The sequence below is a fragment of the Dasypus novemcinctus genome, chromosome 17 (assembly GCF_030445035.2).
Source record: "Dasypus novemcinctus isolate mDasNov1 chromosome 17, mDasNov1.1.hap2, whole genome shotgun sequence".
Lineage (NCBI taxonomy): Eukaryota > Metazoa > Chordata > Mammalia > Cingulata > Dasypodidae > Dasypus > Dasypus novemcinctus.
In genome coordinates this window covers 13,438,573-13,460,689 of record NC_080689.1, presented here as the reverse complement: position 1 = coordinate 13,460,689, position 22,117 = coordinate 13,438,573, and positions in this window count along the sequence as shown.

The following is a 22,117-nucleotide window of genomic DNA, read 5'->3' as shown; positions in this document are numbered from 1 at the left end:
CCAAGGGACTACATTATCCTGGAATCTCGAATCTCAACATTTTGGGAGGTGATCAGTCTCCCCTTCCATTCAGAGATAGGCTTGACTGGGACTCAGAACGTGGGGTTTTACCTTCCCAGTGTCTTCTTATGTTGTTCAATCTACCTCCCCACCAAGTCAGGCCGTGGTGGAGGATGCTGACCACAGGGATCCTTCCCCTGAAGAAGGCCCCATCAAGAGGACAGGTGGTGCCACCTTGTTTGTGTAGGATCTCCATCAGTTACATGCCTGCCAGCCCCCAAACCAGAGGCTTAAAGGGCCTGCATGGTTTGGTTTCCCAGTCATGGAACCAAATGTTGCAGCAAAGCCAGGAGTGGCAGAAAAACCCAACTGGCACTCAGAGGGAAGGAACAGATTTGTTATGTGCATGTCCAGAGGAGAGTCAATCTCCAAATCCTGAACCCTGTTTTTTTTTTCAGTTTTCATAGGTTTATATAGAATTTTATGCAGGACTGGCATGGTTCTTGCTCATTGGCTGATGTGTTGCTAGGCAAAATTTTGCAAGCAGGGTTACAGAAGCAGAAGGCAGGTACAGGGTCATGCTCTTGCAGGCTGATTAACAGAAGTGGGAGGCAGGAGTGGTTCATTAGATTACAGAAGTGAGGGGCAGGAGTGGTTTGTTAGGTAGTTTCCTGCAAGGTTATGTTCTCACTGGCTGACTTACAAAAGCAGGGGGCAGCATGACTCATTAAATAGTTTTCTGCAAGGTTATGCTTTTTATTTCTCAACATTTCAGTATCTGAATTAAATATTGGAATGTTTTAGGATTGTGAAAAAATATAAATGAATTATAGTCATAAAGGCACTTTTTCTATGAAAGTTTTAGTCATATATATTTCATCCTTAATCATCTCCTGCAATCATCAGAGTGTCTGAATAAGTATCTTGGAAATGACAGCCTTAATAATTTATTCACATTATTATCTAAAGGAAGCACCAAATCTGTCTCATATCAGGAATGCAGGGTAAGAATATTTTGGTGGATGCACACTAAATTTGTAAAATATTCATTTGGAATTAGAAATAATAGAGGCTCTATATTTTCTTGCACACTTCCCCCTGAGAATGGTAAGAATATATTATTCTATAGTGTTATTATCAGCACTGGCTCGTTATAAGTATGAAGTTACATGCAAAGCATCTAGCATCTGGAAGATTATTTAGGAAATGGTTCTGGGTCTCCCTATTAATGGGATTATGCATTCTCCTTTGCTCTTACTTACTGCCTGGTCTTTTCCATAAATACTCATCATATCTAAAAGCCCACTGAATAAGGATGGAATTAAGCAAGTAACACAGATTAACTTGCTTTTTAATAACAACACTTTCTGTGTGTATCCCTAGAGTAAGGGGTATAAAGGCTAAGAAGTGACACTCACATCCTTATCTCTCTCTCAAGGGAATAGCCCAGTTCAGATCCTAGGGTGTAATATATTTCTTTAGATCATTTTTAATCACAATCTATCCATATAGATACTGGTACATACATGCTCAAAGGAAATTGGCCAAAACAATGCTGGTTGAAACAGGGAGGCTGGAGGAGGGCTTCCTTGAGTCCCACTAACTAATTCCTTGCTTCAGTGCCACACCTTGGCCAATCCCCCACCACATTGAGGGCTAAATCAATAAAGTTTGAAAATCCTGCAGCAAGGGTTTTCTCTAAATATAGTAATTTTTAATACCGATTGGTCTCACACATTGCTTTGATTTTGATATTGCTGTGGTGATGTTCTTTTACCATGTTAGATATTTTCAATTTAACAAATTGTTACATAAAGAAATCCTAACTTTATGTTTGCTCACTGTCAAGTTGTATTGATTTAAACTGTTTAGTCATCATATGAATTCTTATAAACCAAAACAGACTATAATATAAATTTATAATAGAGTTCCTGTTAAGTTTTAAATCATCATACATTTTGCATGTTTAGGAAGGACAGTGGGCTTAAATTTTAAATTGCATGTATTAAACAAAAAATGCATTATTTTCTAACATGCTGTGTTATAATAACATTATAACTCAACAATTTTACTAGTCCTCAAAATTTTCTCAGGCATTCTTATTTTTCGTTTCTTTTCTATTTGTTGGTGACCTGAAACACTACTGATTTTTGCGTTAATCTTGTATTCCACCACTTTGCTGAACTTGTCAATTAATTCTATTAGTTTTCTGTTGGATTTTCCAGGATTTTTCAGATATAGGATCATATCATTAGCAAATAGCAAAAGTTTTACTCCTTCCTTTCCTATTTGAGTGACTTTTATTTCTTTATCTAGCCTCATCGCTCTAGCTAGAATTTCTAGCACAATACTGAATGACAGTGGGCATCGTTTTCTTGTTCCTGATGTCAGTTGGGAAACTTTCAGTCACCAGTGAGTGCAATGCCAGCTGTGGGTTTTTCATATATGCACTTTACCACGTTGAGAAAGCATCTTTCTATTCCTATGTATTGGAATGTTTTTATCAAGAAAGGGTGCTGTATTTTGTCAAATGCCTTTTCGGCATCAATTGAGAGGATCATGTGATTTTTCTTCTTCAATTTATTTATGTGGTTTATTACACTAGTTTATTTTCTTGTGTTGAAAAACCCTTGCATACCTGGGATAAACCCACTTGATTGAGGTGTATAATTCTTTTAATATGCTTTTTAATTCAGTTTCAAAGTTTTTTTTTAAGGACTTTTGATTATATATTCATTAGAAATATTGGTCTATATTTTTCTTTTTTCATAATATCTCTGTCTAGTTTTTGTATTAGGGTGATGTTGATTACATAGAATGAGTTTGGTAGCATTCCTTCCTGTTCAATTTTTGGAAGAGCTTGAGCAAGATTGATACTAGATTGGCTTTGAATGATTGGTTATATTTACCTGGGAAGCCATCTGGTCCTGGGCTTTTAATCTTTGAGAGGTTTTTGATGACTGTTTCAATCTCTTTACTTGTGATTGGTTTGCTGAGGTCTTCTATTTCTTCTAGCTAGGTTAGTCAGTGTAGGTTGTTTGTGTGTTTCTAGGAATTTGTCCATCTTGTCTTTGTTGTCTAGTTTTTGACATATAGTTGTTCATAGTATCCTCTTATTTCTATAGGATCAGTGGTAACATACCCCTTCTTATTTGCATCTTCTCTCTTTTTTCTTTGCTAGTCTAGCTATGGATTTGCTGGTTTTGTTGATCTTCTCAAGGAGCCAACTTTTGGTAGTAGTGATTCCCTCAATTGCTTTTTATTCTCAATTTCATTTATTTCTGCTCTGATCTTTATTACTTCTTTCCTTTTGCTTGGTTTGGGATTATTTTGGGGTAATTTTTCTAGTTCCTCCAGGTATGCAGTTAAGTCTTCAAGTTTACCTCTTTTGTCTTTTTACTATTATTTTTTTTCTTTTTTAATGTAAGCACTTAGGGTTATAAATTTCCCTCTCAGTACTAACTTTGCTCTGTTTCATAGGTTTTGATATGATGTTACTGTTTTCATTTACCTTAAGATATTTACTGTATTCCCTTGAAAATCCCTTTTTGGCCCACTAATTATTTAAGTCTGTTTATTCTACATATATTTGTGAATTTTCCCCTTTTTCCATTTGTTATTGATCTCCAGCTTCATTCCATTATGATCAGAGAAACTTTTTTATGTAATTTCAGTCTTTTTAAATTTATTGAGACCTGTCTTGTTACCCAGCATATAGTCTAACCTAGAGAAGGATCCATGAGTGCTTGAAAAGAATGCATAAGCTGCTGTTTTGGGGTGTAATGATCTATAAATATCTGTTAGGCCTTGTTAATTTATCATATTATTTGTAGCCATTTGATACAGTTAGGAATTCCAAAAATAGATGTTGGATTATGTTTGTAAACTGATCTATACCTGGGCATGATTAAATTATAATTAGGGCTTTTATTCTGCCATGCCAGTAGGGTATTGAATCTGTGGATAGGGACTCACAGATAAAAGATGTGGAAAAGGACAGATTTGGAGGTTTTTGATGTTGGAGTTTTGATGTTAGAATTTGAAGCTGAAGTCTTAAGCTGGAGCCCTGGAAATTAAGCACACAGAGGAAAGAGAAGCAAGCTCCAGGAAGAGAGAAACCCTGAGCCTGGAAAGAGGAAGGCCTGGGAAGAGAGGAACCCAGGTAGCCTGAACCCTGGCAGACATCAACAGCTGTCTTGCTCCAACACATGAAAATAGACTTTAGTGAGGGAAATAACTTATACTTTATGGCCTGGTATCTGTAAGCTCCTACCCCAAATAAATACCCTTTATAAAATTCAACAGACTTCTGGTATTTCACATCAGCACTCCTTTGGCTGACTAACACATTATTCAAGCTCTCTGTTTCCTTATTTATCCTCTGTCCAGATGTTCTATCTAATGCTGAGAGTGATGTATTGAAGTCTCCAACTATATTTTAGGGACATCTGTTTCTCCCTTTGGTTTTGCCAGCATGTGCTTCATATATCTTGGGGCACCCAAGTTAGATGCATAAATATATATTATAGCTATTCTCAGTGAATTGCCCCTTTTATTAATATATAATGACCTTCTTCACTGCTCATAACAGTTTTGCATTTGAAATCTATTTTGTCTAATATGAGTATCACTACTCCAGCTCCTTTTTGGTCACTATTTCTGTGGTGTGTCTTTTCCAACCTTTCACTTTCAACCTGGTTGTGTCCTTAACATCTGAGGTGAGTCTCTTGCAGGACAGCAGATAGGTGGCTCTTTTGTTTTTTTAATCCATTCTATCTTTCTGTATCTTTTGATTGGGGAGTTCAATCCATTAACATTAATGTTATTACTGTAAAAGTATTACTTACTTCATCCATTTTATCCTTTGGTTTCCCATTTGCATATCTTACTATTTTCTGTCTTTTTACCCTTTAATTTACCCTTCATAATAATCTTCATTTCTATACTCTTCTCCAAGTGTCTCACTCTTCTCTTTCCCCCAACCCACCCTATTATTATCTTTATATCGTTTATATATCAACATACATAAGCAATAAGTATATAGTAAAAGTTGTGAACTTACAAAGCAAACATGCAAAACATAAAACAGCGGCCCCATGCATCAACCCTCCACAACACCTTGCATTGTCGTGAGATGTTTTCTGCACCCTCATTTTTGAAGAGCAGTTTTGCTGGATACAGAATTCTTGGTTAGCAGTTTTTCTCTTCCAGAACCTTAAATATATTATACCTCTTTCTTCTAGCTCCCATGGTTTCTCAAGAGAGGTTGGCACTTAATGATATTGAGATTCCCTTGTATGGGATGCATTCTTTACTTTGGCTGCTTTCAGAATCTGCTTCTTACCTCTAATGTTTGTTATTTTGAATAGTATGTATCTTGATGTAGGTCTATTAGGATTTTTTTCTGTTTTGGGTGAATTGTCCTTGGATACTGATATTTATGTCTTTAATAAGGGTTGGGATATTTTTGGTCATTATTTCCTCAAATATTCTTTCTACCCATTTTCCATTCTCTTGTCATTCTGGGACACCAATAGTGTGTATGTTTGTGTGTTTCATTCAATTCTCCAAGACCCTATTCCATTTTTTCCCATTCTTTTCTTTTTTGGTTCTCCTGTGTACTCAAGTTCAGATGTTCTGTCTTTGGTATCACTAAGTCTGTCTCCCATCAATTCAAACCTGCTGTTATATGCCTTTAATGTATTATAATCTCATCCATTGTATCTTTTGTTTCCATAAGCTTCTGTTACCTTTCTTTGCAAGTATTCCAATTATTTGTTATATTCACACAGTGTCTTCTTAATAGCTTTTATTCCTTTAGTTATATTTTCCTTTTTTGAATTGATTTAGGATATTTGTGTGATTATCATTGATTAGTTGTCTTAAGTCCTGTCTCTTGTCATCATACTGGTTTGTTCTGTTGGCTGAGCCATCTTTTCCTGTTTCTTAGTAGCTTGTAACTTTTCACTGACATCTAGGGCATCTGAATATGTTGGTGAATTTACTCTGATGGTCAATATTTCTCTTGCCTTGTGGTTTTATTTCTTTGCTCTTCTTTGATTTTTCTAAAAAAGTATTTTATTTTTTTATCTTCTTCTCTGATTTTTACTTCAACTTATTCTTAGTCTTTAAAATTTCCCATGTTAAGTTATCAAAATTGGGCCAAGGACTCACTAATGTGGTGCAGATGTTCTCCCAGGAGTTTGGGACAAGAGACACATAAAAATGTTTTTCTTTTTGCAGTTTCCTGACCAGTCAGCAGATGGTACACACTAGTGAATCTGTCCACGAAGCCAAGATTCAAAGTGGGGTCTACTAGCCAAATTCACTGAAGAAAAACTGTTCTCTACTGCATCCTCCCTTTTCTGAGGGAGGAAGATGTCTGTTCCCCTCCCAATCTGCTACAGTGACCCATGGGTTTTATCCAGGCTGTGCACCTTGAGAGTGTGGGATGGATGCCATTCCAGCTGCCACAGGGTTTAGAAACTCACAGTTGTCATTTTGGGTTATTTGTCTCTCTGTCCCTTGCTCTTCTGGGGATTGTGCAGTACTGTCCTGATTTACTGATCCACAAAGCAGGTCTATCAGACAGCATTTTGCCCTTTGTCTGTTGTTTTTGTGAGAGAATTGAACCCTGTCTGCCAGCTTTGGTGTTATCTTCCTGTAAGTCCCTCAATAGAGTTTTTAAAAATATAATTCCATTGTAATAGAGGTAACCAAAACAGACAAGAATTAAATAAGGGAGGGAAAGAAAAGTATGTGTAGACAACATAGTCAACAATTTAGGCTTCGAAGAGACTGGCAGAGCAAAAGTATTCTAAAAAGGAGAGCAGAAGCAAACAAATCATGGACATTCATATATTTTATGAACATGAAAATGAAGGGAGAAAGGTAAATAATTGATGATGGATATGGACATTGTCACCTAACCCTTATTACTTGCTCCTTTCAATTAAAAAGTAATTCTATCCTAAAATCTGTTTGTTACACTTAAGATTAAATACTTACATATATATATTCAAATATATATATTCCTTTGGAACACATTGGCAATCCTTTATCTAACAGAAGATTAAGTTTACATGCTTTCTTAACAGCAATGAAAATCAAGCAATGTTCAAACACACAATCCACAATCTTACCCCACCCCTGACATTCCCTCAGGATAGATTCCCAGAAGTTGAATTACTTGGCTAGTGGGTCTGAGCAATTGTTGATCTTTTAATTCACATTTCTAAATTTCAACAATTTAAAGTTCCACTAGTAGTACACAAGAGTGCCAATTTTACTATATTCATCAATGTTGAGTCTTATCAAGTTTAATGTCGATGTTAATTTAATAGGACAATAATACATCTTTTTATTTCAATTTCCTTGAATAGTATTGCAGTTGATTTTTAAATGAATTTATTATCTCTTTACAGTTACTTTTATGATTGGCCTTTTCATAACATTTGTTCATATTTTATTGTTACCTTAGTATTTTCTTTTGACATCTCTCTAAGGGTCCCTTGTGTATGAAACCTATCAACTATTTTTCTGTTGTATTTATGTCAAAGTGTTTTTCCCAGTTTGCTATTCATTATAATAGTTACACTTTGGATTTCTTCCATTGCATTTATGATTAGAAAGTTCTTTCACATGAGGTATATTAAATGAAGATTCAATTAATTTTTATTATGTATTATAATGGCTCATTTCTAACTATTATTTTTATACACACACATGTATGAATAAAACAGCACATATAAGACAAGTAAGACCTGTAAGGAAGAGGATGTAGGAAAATTGGAATGTCTGGGAGTTCTGCTTTACTCATCTACATGTCTATTCTATGATCTATCATCAGGCACAGTTCATAATTTTCATTACTTGCTTCTTTTTTAGATTTTCTTGACCATACTCTTTACTCTTTCAGATAAACCTTCAAATATTCCAAGTCCAATTTAAAACAAAAATTGAGTTTGGGCAAGGTTTTGCTAAACTAATTAAAGAATTTCTGAAATCTCTATAATTATTATTATCCTCTATTTCCCCCTAAAGTTTCATAATTTTATTTTCTTTTTTATGTGTAATTTTCTTTTTGTAGGTACTTACATGGTTATTCCTAGTTTTTTTTTCTGACTTTTACTCAGGGTGAATGGAATTTCATTTTATCTACTAATTTGGTTTTATGATATCATTGACATAGAAAACTTGCTATTTACTAGTAAAGTTCAAAATTCAAAGTAAGTATGTTTTAATAAGATTGTAAAATGTTCTCCATATTGTTCCATAGTGTCTTAAGGAACAACAATCTTTTTAATGTAGTGGCCCCTAGGAAGAGTACTCTGATCTTTCCAAGCATCTAACTATCATAACAATGTTAGCATGAGAGTTAAAACTGGTAAACAGGACATTCTTGACCTACTATTTATCTATTCTATCACTTCTCAGATTGTAGAGCAGAAGGTTCTTTGTGTGCCACAACTTGTCTTTTAGCCAGTTGTGGTTCTCTATCTTTAAACATCATTAATTATTTCTTCCTTATACATAATTTCTGTTTCTGTCAAATAAACTATTTTAAGTGGCTGTTAAAATTTTCCAAAATTTCTGTATTACTTTTTTTTGTTCATACAGCTACCTTGTTCAAGACTCTCCTTTACTTTTTTTTTTTCCAGTGAGGTACATTCATTGCAATTGATGAACACATATTAGAGCACTGCCTCTAAGTGTGGATTAAAATTTACATTGTAGTTTACATTGTCTTCCACCCAGTTCTGTATGTTATGGCAAGATATATAATGGCCTGAATCTGTCATGGCAATGTCATTCAGGACAATTCCTAAATTCCAAAAATGCCCCCGTATTACACATGTTTTTTTCTCTCTCTGCCCTCAGAACCTCCAGTGACCACTGACTCCACATCAATTATTTAATTTCTTCCATTGTTGAATCACAATAACTCTATAGTAGAATATTAGTAAGTCTGCTTTAGTCCATAGTCCCTTCCCCAATCCTGAGAATTCTGGGATGGTGATGTCCACTCCACCTCTAATTAAGAGGGCACTGCAAGCCCATAGGGTGGATGGATGGGACTTTCTTGTTTACATTTGTGGACTCTCTCAGTTCCTGGGTATGGTAGTTGTCCATCATCACCTTCTTGTTAGTTGTCCTAGGTGAGACCAATGAACTGGAGACTAGCTGTTGCAACTCAGTTGAGATTTGGGCTGGCACATGGACAACCCAAGATTTAAGTCTCTTGGACTTACAGCTACAACTCTAGTCCTAATTATAGGTTCAAATAGAAGGGCAGAAGAGCCATGTGTAGGGAAACCACAACTTATTCCAACTCTGTAACCCTAGGGAGCATAAATGCCAAAGTAGGGCCACAGGCAAGTCACAAAGCTTCTGAGCTATCTGCCCTGACTATAGTGTTTGGATGTCTCCAGAGCCCCCAGGAGACCTGCTATTTGAGGTAGTATCCACTTTGGCAGTCAATGAGATCCTGCTGAGATGTGCATAAGCATAACCTCTGGAATGACCTTCCATCTCACTTTGAAGGCTCTTAGCCATATAAACTTATTTGTCTTTACCTTTTCCCCCTTTTGGTCAAGGTTATTTTCCAGTTGCCTTGCTAGTCAGTGCTTGGTAGTAATCACTTGGTGCCATGGAGACTCATCCCCAGGAGCCATGTCTGTTATGGGGAGAAGGTAATGCATTTATAGGCTGAGTTTGGCTTAGAGAGAGGCCATATTTGCGCAACAAGGAGGCTCCCAAGAGACAACTTTTAGATGCCCTATAATACTAGGCTAAGTTTCAGTTTCAAGAGTAAAGGTTCGTAAGCACAGTCATCAATATCAAGGGAACATCAATGGACGTTCCTCTATCACTGGTCATTGCCCCTGAACTCAGGGGTTTCTTGCTGTTCCATTAGAGAATGTGGCAGAGTTCCCTAGGATGGAAATTTTATATTCCTTCAGTTATTGTGTGAATCTCCACCCATTGTGACAATTTACATGGTCATTTGAACAAATTTATATACATTTTATATATGCCCATGTGAGCTTCCTCCCATGTATCCCCTATTATTGATACCCCACACCAATGGTCCTCCCATCACAGTTGTAATCCTTCTGTGATCCAAACCTGCTTCAAAAATGAAACCAATAAAATAGCCAAATATAATTAATAAGGAAATTAAATAATGATAGTTTTAAATATAAGAAACAAAATTTAAAAAATAAAATTAAAACACTAAAAATTTGAAATAAAAAAATAATGAAAAAATATAAAAATTTATTTTTTACATTTTGCCTTTCACTGTAAACTCTGTTGTCTCATATGTACAGTGGCATTTTCTTCTGTTTATTCCCCCAGTGAATTACTTCTTTCATTCTGTCTTTAGAGAAGTTTTAGGTTACAAGGTCACATTCCAAATACACATTCCAAATTGCCCAACATACTCTCCCTTTTCCTCCTTCCCCTATTAATAAAATTTTGTATGTGGATGGTTCATTTGTTACAACTGATGTACAAATACTGAAACGTATTGAAACAGAGCTACTAATCATGATGTAATTTAACATGGCCTTTATCCATTATAGCAAGATCAAGCAGAACACTTCTATCACCCCCAAAATGCCCACTGTTCCATCTTTTCTATTCCTCCCTCCCCCTCCCCTTGGGACTCAATGCAACCACTAGGCTTCACTCCTTGAAGGACAAGATTCATAGTTACTTGCAACAACATTGAAGGCTTGACACACTGGTCTGTCCTCCCCTATTAGGCACCACCCATGCTCTCAAAAGACTCCTGTTCCTCTATTTGAGAACCCAGCAGGGCTCACCAGGATGGGAGTCTACCACCTTACCATTCATTATGGGATGTAACCTACTGATATAACACACTATGACAAGATGAACACTCACACAATCTCTAGAAGCCTGCACTAGGTGCACACTGTCCTGAATGCCCCCACATCCAACACCCTAAACCAGTAACCCTTACTTGCTGTATTGCCAAAAGACCATTCCCAACATTGTAATTTCAAATATGTACCTGCCAATCCCTAGTGTTCACCTGCTCCCTCCCTCCCCTAATTGTCTCCCCAGTTCCATGAAACATACAACCCACCCTCCCCACCCTACATTTCTGACAAACCAGCACCACCCAACCAAATAGTATCATTGCACCACTGTCATGCTCCTCCACTGCTCAACTACACAATTTCATCATATCATAGATTTTGCCCATATGGGTGTTGGCTCACAACCTTCTTTTCCCTTTCTATTTCCTGTAAACCTATCTTCCAGACTCTAGCTCTGTGAGTCTGCTCAATTTGCTTAATTCCATATCAGTGAGGTTATATAATATTTGTGCTTGCTTCACTCAACATAAGGTCCTTAAGATTCATCCACGTTATCCTGTGTGTTAATACTGTATTTCTTTTCACAGCTGTGTAATATTCCATTATTTGTATATACCATAATTTGTTTATCCATTCATCAGTTGAAGGGTATTTTGGTTGATTCCAACTTTTGGCAATGGTGAATAATGCCGTTATGAACATTGGTGTGCATAAATCTGCTTGTGTCCTTGCTTTCATTTCTTCTGGGTATATATCTAGCGGTGGAATTGCTGGATCATTTGGCAGTTATATAGTTAGTTTTCTGAGGAACTGCCAAACTGTCCTCCACAATGGCTGCACCATTCTACATTCCCACCAGCAGTGGATGAGGGTTACAATTCTTCCACATATTCTCCAACACTTGTAGACCTCTGTTTCTTTAATAGCTGCAAGTTGCATGGGTGTAAGATGATATCTCATAGTTTTGATTGGCATTTCCCTAAAAGCTAGCAATATTGAACGTCTCTTCATGTGCTTTTTAGCCATTTGTATTTCTTCTTTTGAAAAGTGTCTGTTCAAATCACTCACCCATTTTTTTCTTTATTTTCTTTTGAATTTTACATTAAAAAAATATGAGATCCCCATATACCCCCATCCCACCCACCCCAACCCTCCCACATCAACAAGCTCTTCCATCATTGTGGCACATACCCTGCATCTGGTGAATACATTCTGGAGCACCGCTGCACCACATGGACAGTGGCCCACATTGTAGTCCACACTCTCCCCCAATCCACCCAGTGGGTCATGACAGGACATACAGAATCCAGCATCCATCCCTGCAGCACCACCTAGGACAACTCCAAATACTGAAAAAGTCCCCACACCATATCTCTTCTTCTGTCTTCCTACCATCAGCAGCCACTGTGGCCACCCTCTCCACATCACTACTACAATTTCTTCCCCTACTAATCACAATAGTTCCCCAGCAGAACACTAGTAAGTCCACTGTAGTCCATACTCTATGCCTCCATCCTGTGGACCCTGGGATGGTTATGTCCAGTTCCTCTACATCAAGAGGGGCTTAGATTCCACATGGATTATGGATGCAATTGTCCTGCTTGCAGTTGTAGGCACTCTTGGCTCCCTGTGTGTGGTGGTGTGGTGGTTGATCCTCTTCACCTCCCTGTCAACTGGCCAGGGTAAGTTCAAGAAACCAGAGGGTAGGAACTGCAAGTCTGCTAAGGCCCAGGGCATGGCCTTCAAATGGACAGGTCTCTTGAGTATACACCAACCCAAATGCCAACCACAGGTCTGGTAAAGGTAAGAGAAGAGGCATGTGTAGAAAGATCATATCTGAGTCTGACTCCATCACACTCAGGAATACAAACTCCAAAGTAGGGCCAACTGACATGGCCCTGAACTCCAGAGCCATCTGCCATGACCATAGAACCTGTGGGTCTCTGCAGCCCTCAGGAGAACCAGCACCTGGGTTTCCATCTACCTTGACTATCTCTGGTACCCTGCTGAGGTGTGCATAAGCATCACCCCTCTGATGACCTCTCGACTCTTTTTTGGAGACTCATAGTCATATAAACACATTTGTCCTTTCCATTTCCCCCTTTTATAGAAGTTCAAAAAGCAGTTTTTAACATCTGATATTACATGTAGGCTGAGATATTCTGCTGGTCTGAGTTGGCCTCCTTATTCAAGGTCTTTTTCTAATTACATCATCAGCTGGTGCTTGGTAGTAGTCCCTTGGCACCAGGAAGGCTCATCCTCAGGAGTCATGTCCCACTCTGGGGGGAAGGCAGTGCATCTACATGCTGAGTTTGGCTTAGAGAGTGGCCACATTTGAGCAACATGGAGGCTCTCAGGAGGTAACTCTTAGACACCCCGCAGAGCTAGGCCTAGTTCATATTTTAGGCACACAGGCTCATAATCAGAGCCATAAGTATCAAGGGCTCATTGTTGGACCATCCATCTTTGTTGATCTTTGCCATTGCAGTTGGGGGATTGTTGCTGTTCCATTGGGGAATGTGATAGAGCTCCCCTGGCCAGGAACTCAGCACTCTCTCATCTGTCATTTCCAACTGAAACTACTAATAAAAATATCCAAACATTTCTATGTACCCTGTATATATGCCCTGGAGAACTCCCTCCCAACTGCGTGCCCCCCACCAATAACATCCCACACAAGTGCTCCTCCCCCACCATAGTTGAATCTCTCTGTAGTACAAAATTTCTTCAAAAAGGAAGCCCAATATATTGCCAGGTTCCATTAATAGTAAAATGGAATATAGTGATGGGTTTAAAGTTAGATATAGAATACATAGTAATTTATAAAAATTAAATAAAGGAAAAATAAACTGAGGTATCAAAAAAATGAAAAAATGAAAAAGCTTTGTTTTTGACATTTTGACTTTCATCACTGCTATAGGTGTTGCCCTGTGTATGTACAGTGGCAAGGCAATTTCTTCTATTTCTTCCTCAGTGTCTACCTCTTTTTTTTTTTCTTCTAATTATTAAGTTTGTCTTCACATAAGTTTTAGATCACAGTAATTCACATATACAATATATGGTACTCCCACATATCCAACATCAAGCCCTTTGTCCCTTCCCCCAACAATGATCTTTTTACATGTTCATATATTTGATACAGCTGATGTACAGATATTGAAACAGTAACTTTCAAACATGGTTCCATTTGGGTTTACATTATGGTTTATATTTTAGACTATACAATTTTCTAAATTTTTAGTTATCTTATGTTTTACATTATGGTTTACATTTTAGCCTATAGACTTTTATACATTTTTGGTGTAATTTAACATGTCCTATATCCATCATTGCATGATCTTGTGGAACACTTCCATTGCCCGACAGTTACACTGATTCCATGTACTCAACACCTCTTTCCCCCTCACCTCAGGGCCCACCATGACAATCAATCTTCATTAGTTGTAGGACCATATTCAGAGGGCTTGATGTACTTGACTGCCCTTACCTATAGGAACCCCCGATTCTCTCGAGAGATATAATTCCCTCTGTTTGAGAACATCAGTCCTCCTCCATTTTTAAAGTGAGTTGTTTGTCTTTTTATTTTCGAGGTGTAGAATTTCTTTATATATGCAGGATATTAGGCCCCTCACAGGTGTATGGTTACCAAATGTTTTCTCCCATTGAGGAAGCTGCCTTTTCACTTTCTTGACAAACTCCTTTGATGTACAAAAGTTATTAACTTTTAGGAGGCCCCATTTATCTGTTTTTTTTTCTTTCATTGCTTGTGGTTTGGGTGTTCTTCTTTCTATTTTTTCATAGCCAAATCCTAGCTATCTTTCAGGGACTAAATAAAATTCCAACTTATCCATGGAGACTGCTAATCTTTCAACCAAAAATAACCCTCTTTTGAAGTTCTCAAATTATTTTACTTACCTTCTCTTATTGTGTCAATTAGATGTTTTGACTATAAGCAACAATATCGGTTCCTAACTTAGAATGAAAGGAAAAGATTTAGTGTGACTCATAGAATCAATCGAAAGGAAAAGTATCAGAGGTATTTTTGAGAGCTAGGTAACAAGAAAAAAGAATAAACCTCTTTAGAATTCTCCCATTGGAAAGACTCTAGGTCAATCATTTTCCATCCTTGTAACAATTCATTAATGTAAGAACTTTTGGAGAGAATGTCTGATTTATTTTATTGAGGTAAAGCCCCCATACCTTGGGTACAATGGGGCCAGTATTCTGATGGATGGGTCCAGTAAGCCTGGGAGCCTCACAACAGTAATGGGAGGAGGTAGTGCCCTTGTGGACAACAGGGTAGTCATGAAGTTAACAAAACAAAAGGGAAGAAATGCTGAGTTGTAATAAACAGAAGGTAGTTACTACACTTATTGTGCTCAATTAATTTTGCTCTCTTGTTATAGATGTATTGGTAAGTCCTGTCTCCTGTGATTTATTTATATTTGGATCTCTACCATGCCAAACACACATAGAATATACATACATACACATATACAGACACACCTCTATCTATATACACACACATGTATTTTTATACTCTATATATTCCATATATATATTCAACAAATATAAACTTACATATATCTGACTTATTGCTAGAAGACAGAAAAATTAAAAGAGAATGTCCTAAGCAAATCCTTTTGTTTATACATACATACTATAAAGTTACATGAGTTTTATACCTTCATTCATATTAGTGCTCAGGATAGAGGTTTTTTTTTTATTCTATGCTTTTATTTATATTTATATTACTCAGTTCCTACACTACTTTCCTTTCTTTTCTCAAAAATTTCCTTCTTTAGAATTTAATTGAGATTAAAAAGGAGCAGAATTCTTCCCTAGTGGCTGCATCTGATCCTCCTTCTACCAGTGTCTGGGATGAATGCAAACGAACTGGGAGAAAAAGTTCTATCATTTTTTATCTAGATTTTTAACTTAGTCACTGATATCTATGGGCAAGTTTGTTCACTAGAAGGTTTTCATTCACTCAATAATATAAAAATTTTGTAAGTACCACCAGTTAGAAATCGAGGACTCATCGTGAAAGGACCAAGTCATTGCCAGTGAAAAGCTGAGCGGTGAAGACTATGTTTGAAGCATGCAGATGGACAGGTATCTTAAACTGGTGAGGGATAGCAAGGAATGTGTCATGGACATCAAGTCGAGACACAGGCACAGAAGGGGAACAGGGAATTTTAGGAAGAGGAAGTGGCATGCATGGTCAATATTATGTGGGGAGGAGGATTTAAGAGGGCATGGTATATTTAGGAAATTGCGTATATTTCAGATTTTCTTTTATATATATATATATATATATATTTTTAGTACTTACTGCATGTCAGGCCCTGTTCTAAGTTTTTTACAATTTCTAATCAGTTAGAACTGGTTTTGGCAAACTACAGCCTACCAGCCATATCCAGCCCACCACCTGAGTGTGTGAAAACAATCTTACTGGAAACAGCCAAGCTCATTTGTTTAGGTATAGCTCTGATCACATGAAACAGCAGAGTTGAGAAGCTGCAGTAAAAGTCATTTGGCCCACAAAGTCTAACATATTTACTATATGACCATTTACAAGGAAAGTTTGAAAACCCTTAGTGTCAAATATAGCGTGATAGAGGAGTGATGAGTTTAGAGGTGGGAAGCGGCCAGACATGATGGTTTTCATCTAAAGGAAGGGATTCACTTACTAGTGCATTATAGCATAAGGAAATGGGATTTACGTTTAGCTGCATAATTAACAGTGACCAATAAGGACTGCTCAACCCACATAATTAACAGTGACCAATAAGGACTGCTCAGGCAGAGCTAGCAACATTTCTATCAGGCCAAAGCAATACGTGCTCATACTACAGCTGAGGTTCTGTTGACCTCTGAACTACAACAGAACATTTTCTGGATTCACAAGTTTATTTTACAATGGATAATATGATGCTTCAGACAAGCAAAATAAGACATATCTTTAAATTTGTTTTCCATCACATTTAATATCTCAAATACGTAGCTTCACACATATCTCTGCATACATTCTTTTACCACATACTAATCCCTTCACCTCAGTTGATTATTTAACTTTTTTTAGCCCCAGTTGCCTCATCTTAGCCTTAAAATAATATTCTAGGATTCACTAAGATAAAAAAAGTGAAGTCCTTAACATAGAGTTTAAAACACAGTAGGACCTCAAATTAATAATGTTTATTATTATAGAAACCATAAAACCTTAGAGACTTTTTTACATTATCTCTTTTAAGCAGGAGTTCTTAACAAGGGGTCCATGAGCTTGAATTGAAATTCAAAACTTAACCATTATTCTTGTGGGGACGTTTTGGTGCAGGCATGATATGTTTATTAAATAATACACAATATAGTGTGGACTTAGTTAGGGGGTCCATGTTTTTCACCTGACTGGCAAAGGGGTCCATGGAACAAAAAAGGTTAAGAAACTCTGCTGTAAATATATTTTTTATTGGAGAGAAGCATATAATTGGAAGTCAAAAAACCTCACATGGTCCAAACTGTAACTGCCCAAACAGCTTGAAGACTGAAGACACAATAAAAGTGTAAAGCAAAATATTTTTTGTGTTTATATATTTTTTTCTAAATTAACCCAGGAACAAGGCAGAAATCATCATTCTGAGAATAAGTCTGATTTCAGTTAAGTCTAGAAATAATATCAGAGGACATTGATATATATTTTTTTATTTGTTTATTTTTGGTCAGTTTTCCAGACTCAGTAAAAATAGTAAAGCACATGAAGCGAGTATGTAAAAATTAGGATGCTTCAAAAAACAAGAACTAGAATCGCTGGACATGAAATGCTCCCTTCAGCAACTCACCTATTTTCCCTTATCCTAGCAAATCCTCCTGTCCATTTGCATTTTCTCCATTTAAATTCCTCTATCTGGTGAGTCAGGAAGTGGCACACTTGCCAGTTCTCCAAGTTTCTCATTATTTCTGCCTATTGGTCAGATGTTGTCAAAATAGCAGGGGTTAGCCTTGGAAACCAAAGGATTAGAATTAAACAGACTGTAGTAAAGTTATCGCCCTTGATAATTAACACTCTAAAATTTTTAATTAAGAGGGTGGGTAAAAAAATAGCTAGGAAAGAGGAAGGTTAATGAGACAAAGAAGAGTGTGGAAGTCACTAGCTCTTGACACTCACAAACCTTGACCCAATGTTTTGGGGCAAAAGCTGTTCACCTTGAGCCATCTGAAAAAATCTTGAGAAAGCTTTATCCTTCTTGTTATCATCTACTGCTTGAGAATCCCATAAGAATCTCCATTTGTATAGACTCCATAGGCATGGGAGTTCAGGGATAGATGTATAATGTCATCTTAACAGAAACTTGAACCCAAGTGTTGATTCCTTGTAGTTTTAATGCATCTTTCCTAACAGTACCTGATAAGATCTCTTTCAGTGAAGTTCAAGAGCACTCCTACATTGGTGTTGTTTCAGTCTCCAGGCTGAGGTTCATGCAGGGATTCTGGTAGTTTATCCTTGGAAAAAGCTGCCTGTACCTATTGGTTATAAACTTGGGCAGACCACATTAAAACTTTACAGAAAGACTTCAGTTGATTATGTAAACTTTGTTTGGGATACCATTTGTTCTTTCAGATTTTACTGAAGACTGAGAATGATAAAGACAATGGAGTTCTTGGTTGGACAGAGTCTTGCAAATTCTTTGATTACTTTCTTTGTAAAATTTGTCACTAGACAAATAGGTGAACAATCACCAAGTAGGTAATATGAGGTCTAGAGACTGCAGATGACAGGGAAAAGCATCTAGCTATCCAGAAAACAGATAGTAGTTAGAACATATTCAGAGCCATTTGAATAAGATAATTGTATAAAATCCATCTGCAAATGTTCACATTGAGGAAACGGACTTGGCCCATGGTTAGGGCGTCGGTCTACCACATGGGAGGTCCGCGGTTCAAACGGCGGGCCTCCTTGACCCGTGTGGAGCTGGCCCATGCGCAGCGCTGATGCGCGCAAGGAGTGCTGTGCCACGCAAGGGTGTCCCCCGCGTAGGGGAGCCCCATGCGCAAGGAGTGCGCCCCATAAGGAGAGCCGCTCAGCGCAAAAAGAAAATGCAGCCTGCCCAGGAATGGCTCCGCCCACACTTCTGGTGCCACTGACGACAACAGAAGGGGACGAAACAAGACGCAGCAAATAGACACAGAGAACAGACAACAGGGGAGGTGGGGAATTAAATAAATAAATAAAACCTTTAAAAAAAATAAAATAAAAGCTTATTTAAAAAAAAATGTTCACATTGAGGTTTTAGTCCTTTCCTGTGTACTGCCTTTGCAGTTTTGTCAGGATTATGAGTTTGGCAGATGGAACATGTGCCAGATAATCTCAGAAACTGTAAGACTGGTGTAAGACTGTAGCCATTTTGTCGTCTCCACTTTAGTGATAAAATTCAATTATTCTATTAATGAATTATGTTAGCCAGCATTATCAGAAAGGATGAGAGTGGAAACATCTCTTGAGGAATAGCACACAATTAGTTTATAAGTATGTAATCAACAATTACCCTTTGTATAAGAACACATAAAGAATGAGACTATTAAAAATTTTTTTTGATTCGTATCATGGAGCCTACTACATTGTTCCTGATAGGTAAGTGTGTTTAAATTAATAAATATCAGTCTTTAGACATTTCTTGTACCACTCTTTCCTGAACATAAGCATGTTTCTTGCCAAATGAGAAGTATGCAATTATTGAAAGTATTTATTTTAATACATCTTATACACCATACCCTGTGAAAACTGAATTTCTCTCCTGACCTATCAGGGTTTCTCTCATCTTATGCTAATTTTGGTAAATAATGAGTTTACAAAAACTTTAATTTTAAGTTATAATAATTAAGATTTGGATGTTTTCCCAGGGAAAATTAATTAGATGAACAAAGTCTTTAGAAGCGATTATAAGCTCTGAGAAATAAAAATGCACCTCAGAAGACAGGATAGTTCACAGATTTAGAATAGTTTAACACCAAAGGAGACAATATGAAAACAAACTACATTTATATAGTCCAAATTTACTAATTAAAAGTAGGCCGAAAGTAATTAACATTTACAGAGTTGATTCACTTTTATTAAAAAATCAAACAAAATATTCAAAAGACTTCTTGGCTTGATTATGAAATCTAAATTCCCAGCTCTCAGCCTGCTAAGAAATCAGATCCTTTATAAAACAAGCATTTTAATGTTAATCCTGAGGCATCATTTGCAAAAATTTTTCATATTAAATAAGGCGACATTACAATCACCATTTCCCGTTTATTCACATTCTTGCATTCATCGAAATAGCTATGAACTACTACGTCATATACTCTTCTTACTTTAAGAGAATTCCTAATTGCTGGTAAGGATGATAAATGATCAATATAATACTATTAAATGGATTCTGATTTTTCTGGCCACGTGCCTTAAATTGACGGTGGGAAAAGTAAAACGGTATCAGGGCGCCCTCTGCTGGAGAAACCAAACAAATAAATGTCATTTCATTTGTTGCTGTTCACTATATCAAAGTTCCTATCAGTCCCATGTAGTTATGTAAAGATAATTTTAAATCTCGATAACATTTTATTATATTCATTCTCAAGTTAATTGCTAAGTCTTTTTATAGTCACCTTTAATGGAAGCAAATCAATCCCTCATAAACAGATACCTCAGACTGGTATATTTTGATACGTAGGGGAAGAGAAGCCTTTTCCTATTTTGTCTCAGATCTCATAGTCGGGTTTTGTGGATCAGCAAGTCTTGACCTCTCCTGGTATGAGAGAAAATGCTCAAGGATTAAGCATTAGGTAAGGTAAGAGGCTGTCTTAGGAACAGCAACAGCAGCACAGTGTGATTTCAATAAACCACTTAGGGTCTCTTGGTCTGTATTGCATCATGGATTAAAAAAACAGAGTTGGAGAAACTAGCAGATCTCTAGGTTTAAAATGTTGTGCATCTATTCTTTTTGTTTAAATATTAAGAAATATGTTTAACTAAAAATCAAATTTATATCATTGGAGATTTCGTTTACTTTTTAGGAGGTACCAGGGATTGAACCCAGGACCTCATAGTTGGGAAGCAGGTGCTCAACCACTGAGCTACAACCACGCCCCAAGCCTTCTCTTTTAAAGGGCTCTTCCCTCTTTGCTCAGCCCGAGGTGAGAGCAGCTAGAGCTTCCTGTTCCCTTAGTAAGCCACAAAGAAGACAATAACCTCAAACTCTGAGAAGAGGAGGAAGTCTACCCCCTTCATGCTGGTAACCCAGCCCTCTGAATGCTCTGAAAAGGAGCTCTTTAGTCAGAGTATTGAACTCAAAGGCTAACTGTGGCTGTCCTCCCTGTCCTAGGCAGATCTCATGGACTTTAGGAAATTGGCATATAGGAAACTACGCACCAACCTCCTTTCCAATCTTGAACAATCCCTTCTGAGTCCCTTTTCCATATAGTCCTCCATTTTAATAAAGGGCACCATCATCCATCCAGGAGATCAGCCAGATATCTAGAAGTCAATGTGGATTCATTATCTTTCTCATTCTCAGCATCCTTGCTGCCACCAAATCTTGATTCTATGTTCATAATAGAGCCCACATCCACTCACTTATCTTCATCTCCACCCATCTCTCTACCCCAACCCACCATCATCTTTCACCTGAGCTCCTGCAGATGCCTCTTATCTGTTCTATCTGCTTATACTCTTGACCCACCCCCATAATCCATTCCCCATAAAGCAGTAGCCAGAGTGATCATCTTCCATAGTAAATCAGACTTTTGTCCCTCCCCTGCTGTATCCTTCAATCATTTTTCACTGAACTTAAAAAAAAGTCCCAATTCCTTATCCGGATCTGGGTCTTACCTTTTTAAACTTACCTTAAACCACTGCATCCTCACACCCTATACTTCAGCCACCTTTCCCTTCTTTCTCTTCCTTAGACTTGGGGCAAGCTTTTTGTCACCTCTAGGCACTAGTCCAAGCCATACTTTGTACCTGGGATGCTTTCCATCCCACCCTCAGCTTTTCCCTTGGCTGACTCCTTCCTAATGTTCACAACTGATTTCAAGTGTCAGTTCTTCAGAGAAGGCTTTTTGATCAAACCTTACCTACTGCCTCCACACTGACCCTCTACCTATTATCATATCACCCTATTTATCATTCATAGTACTTTTCATAGTCAAAATTATCTTGCTAATTTATTTGTTCACTTGGTTTGTTATCTATCTCCCCAACTGACAGTCCCTAGTAGGTAGTAACTTTG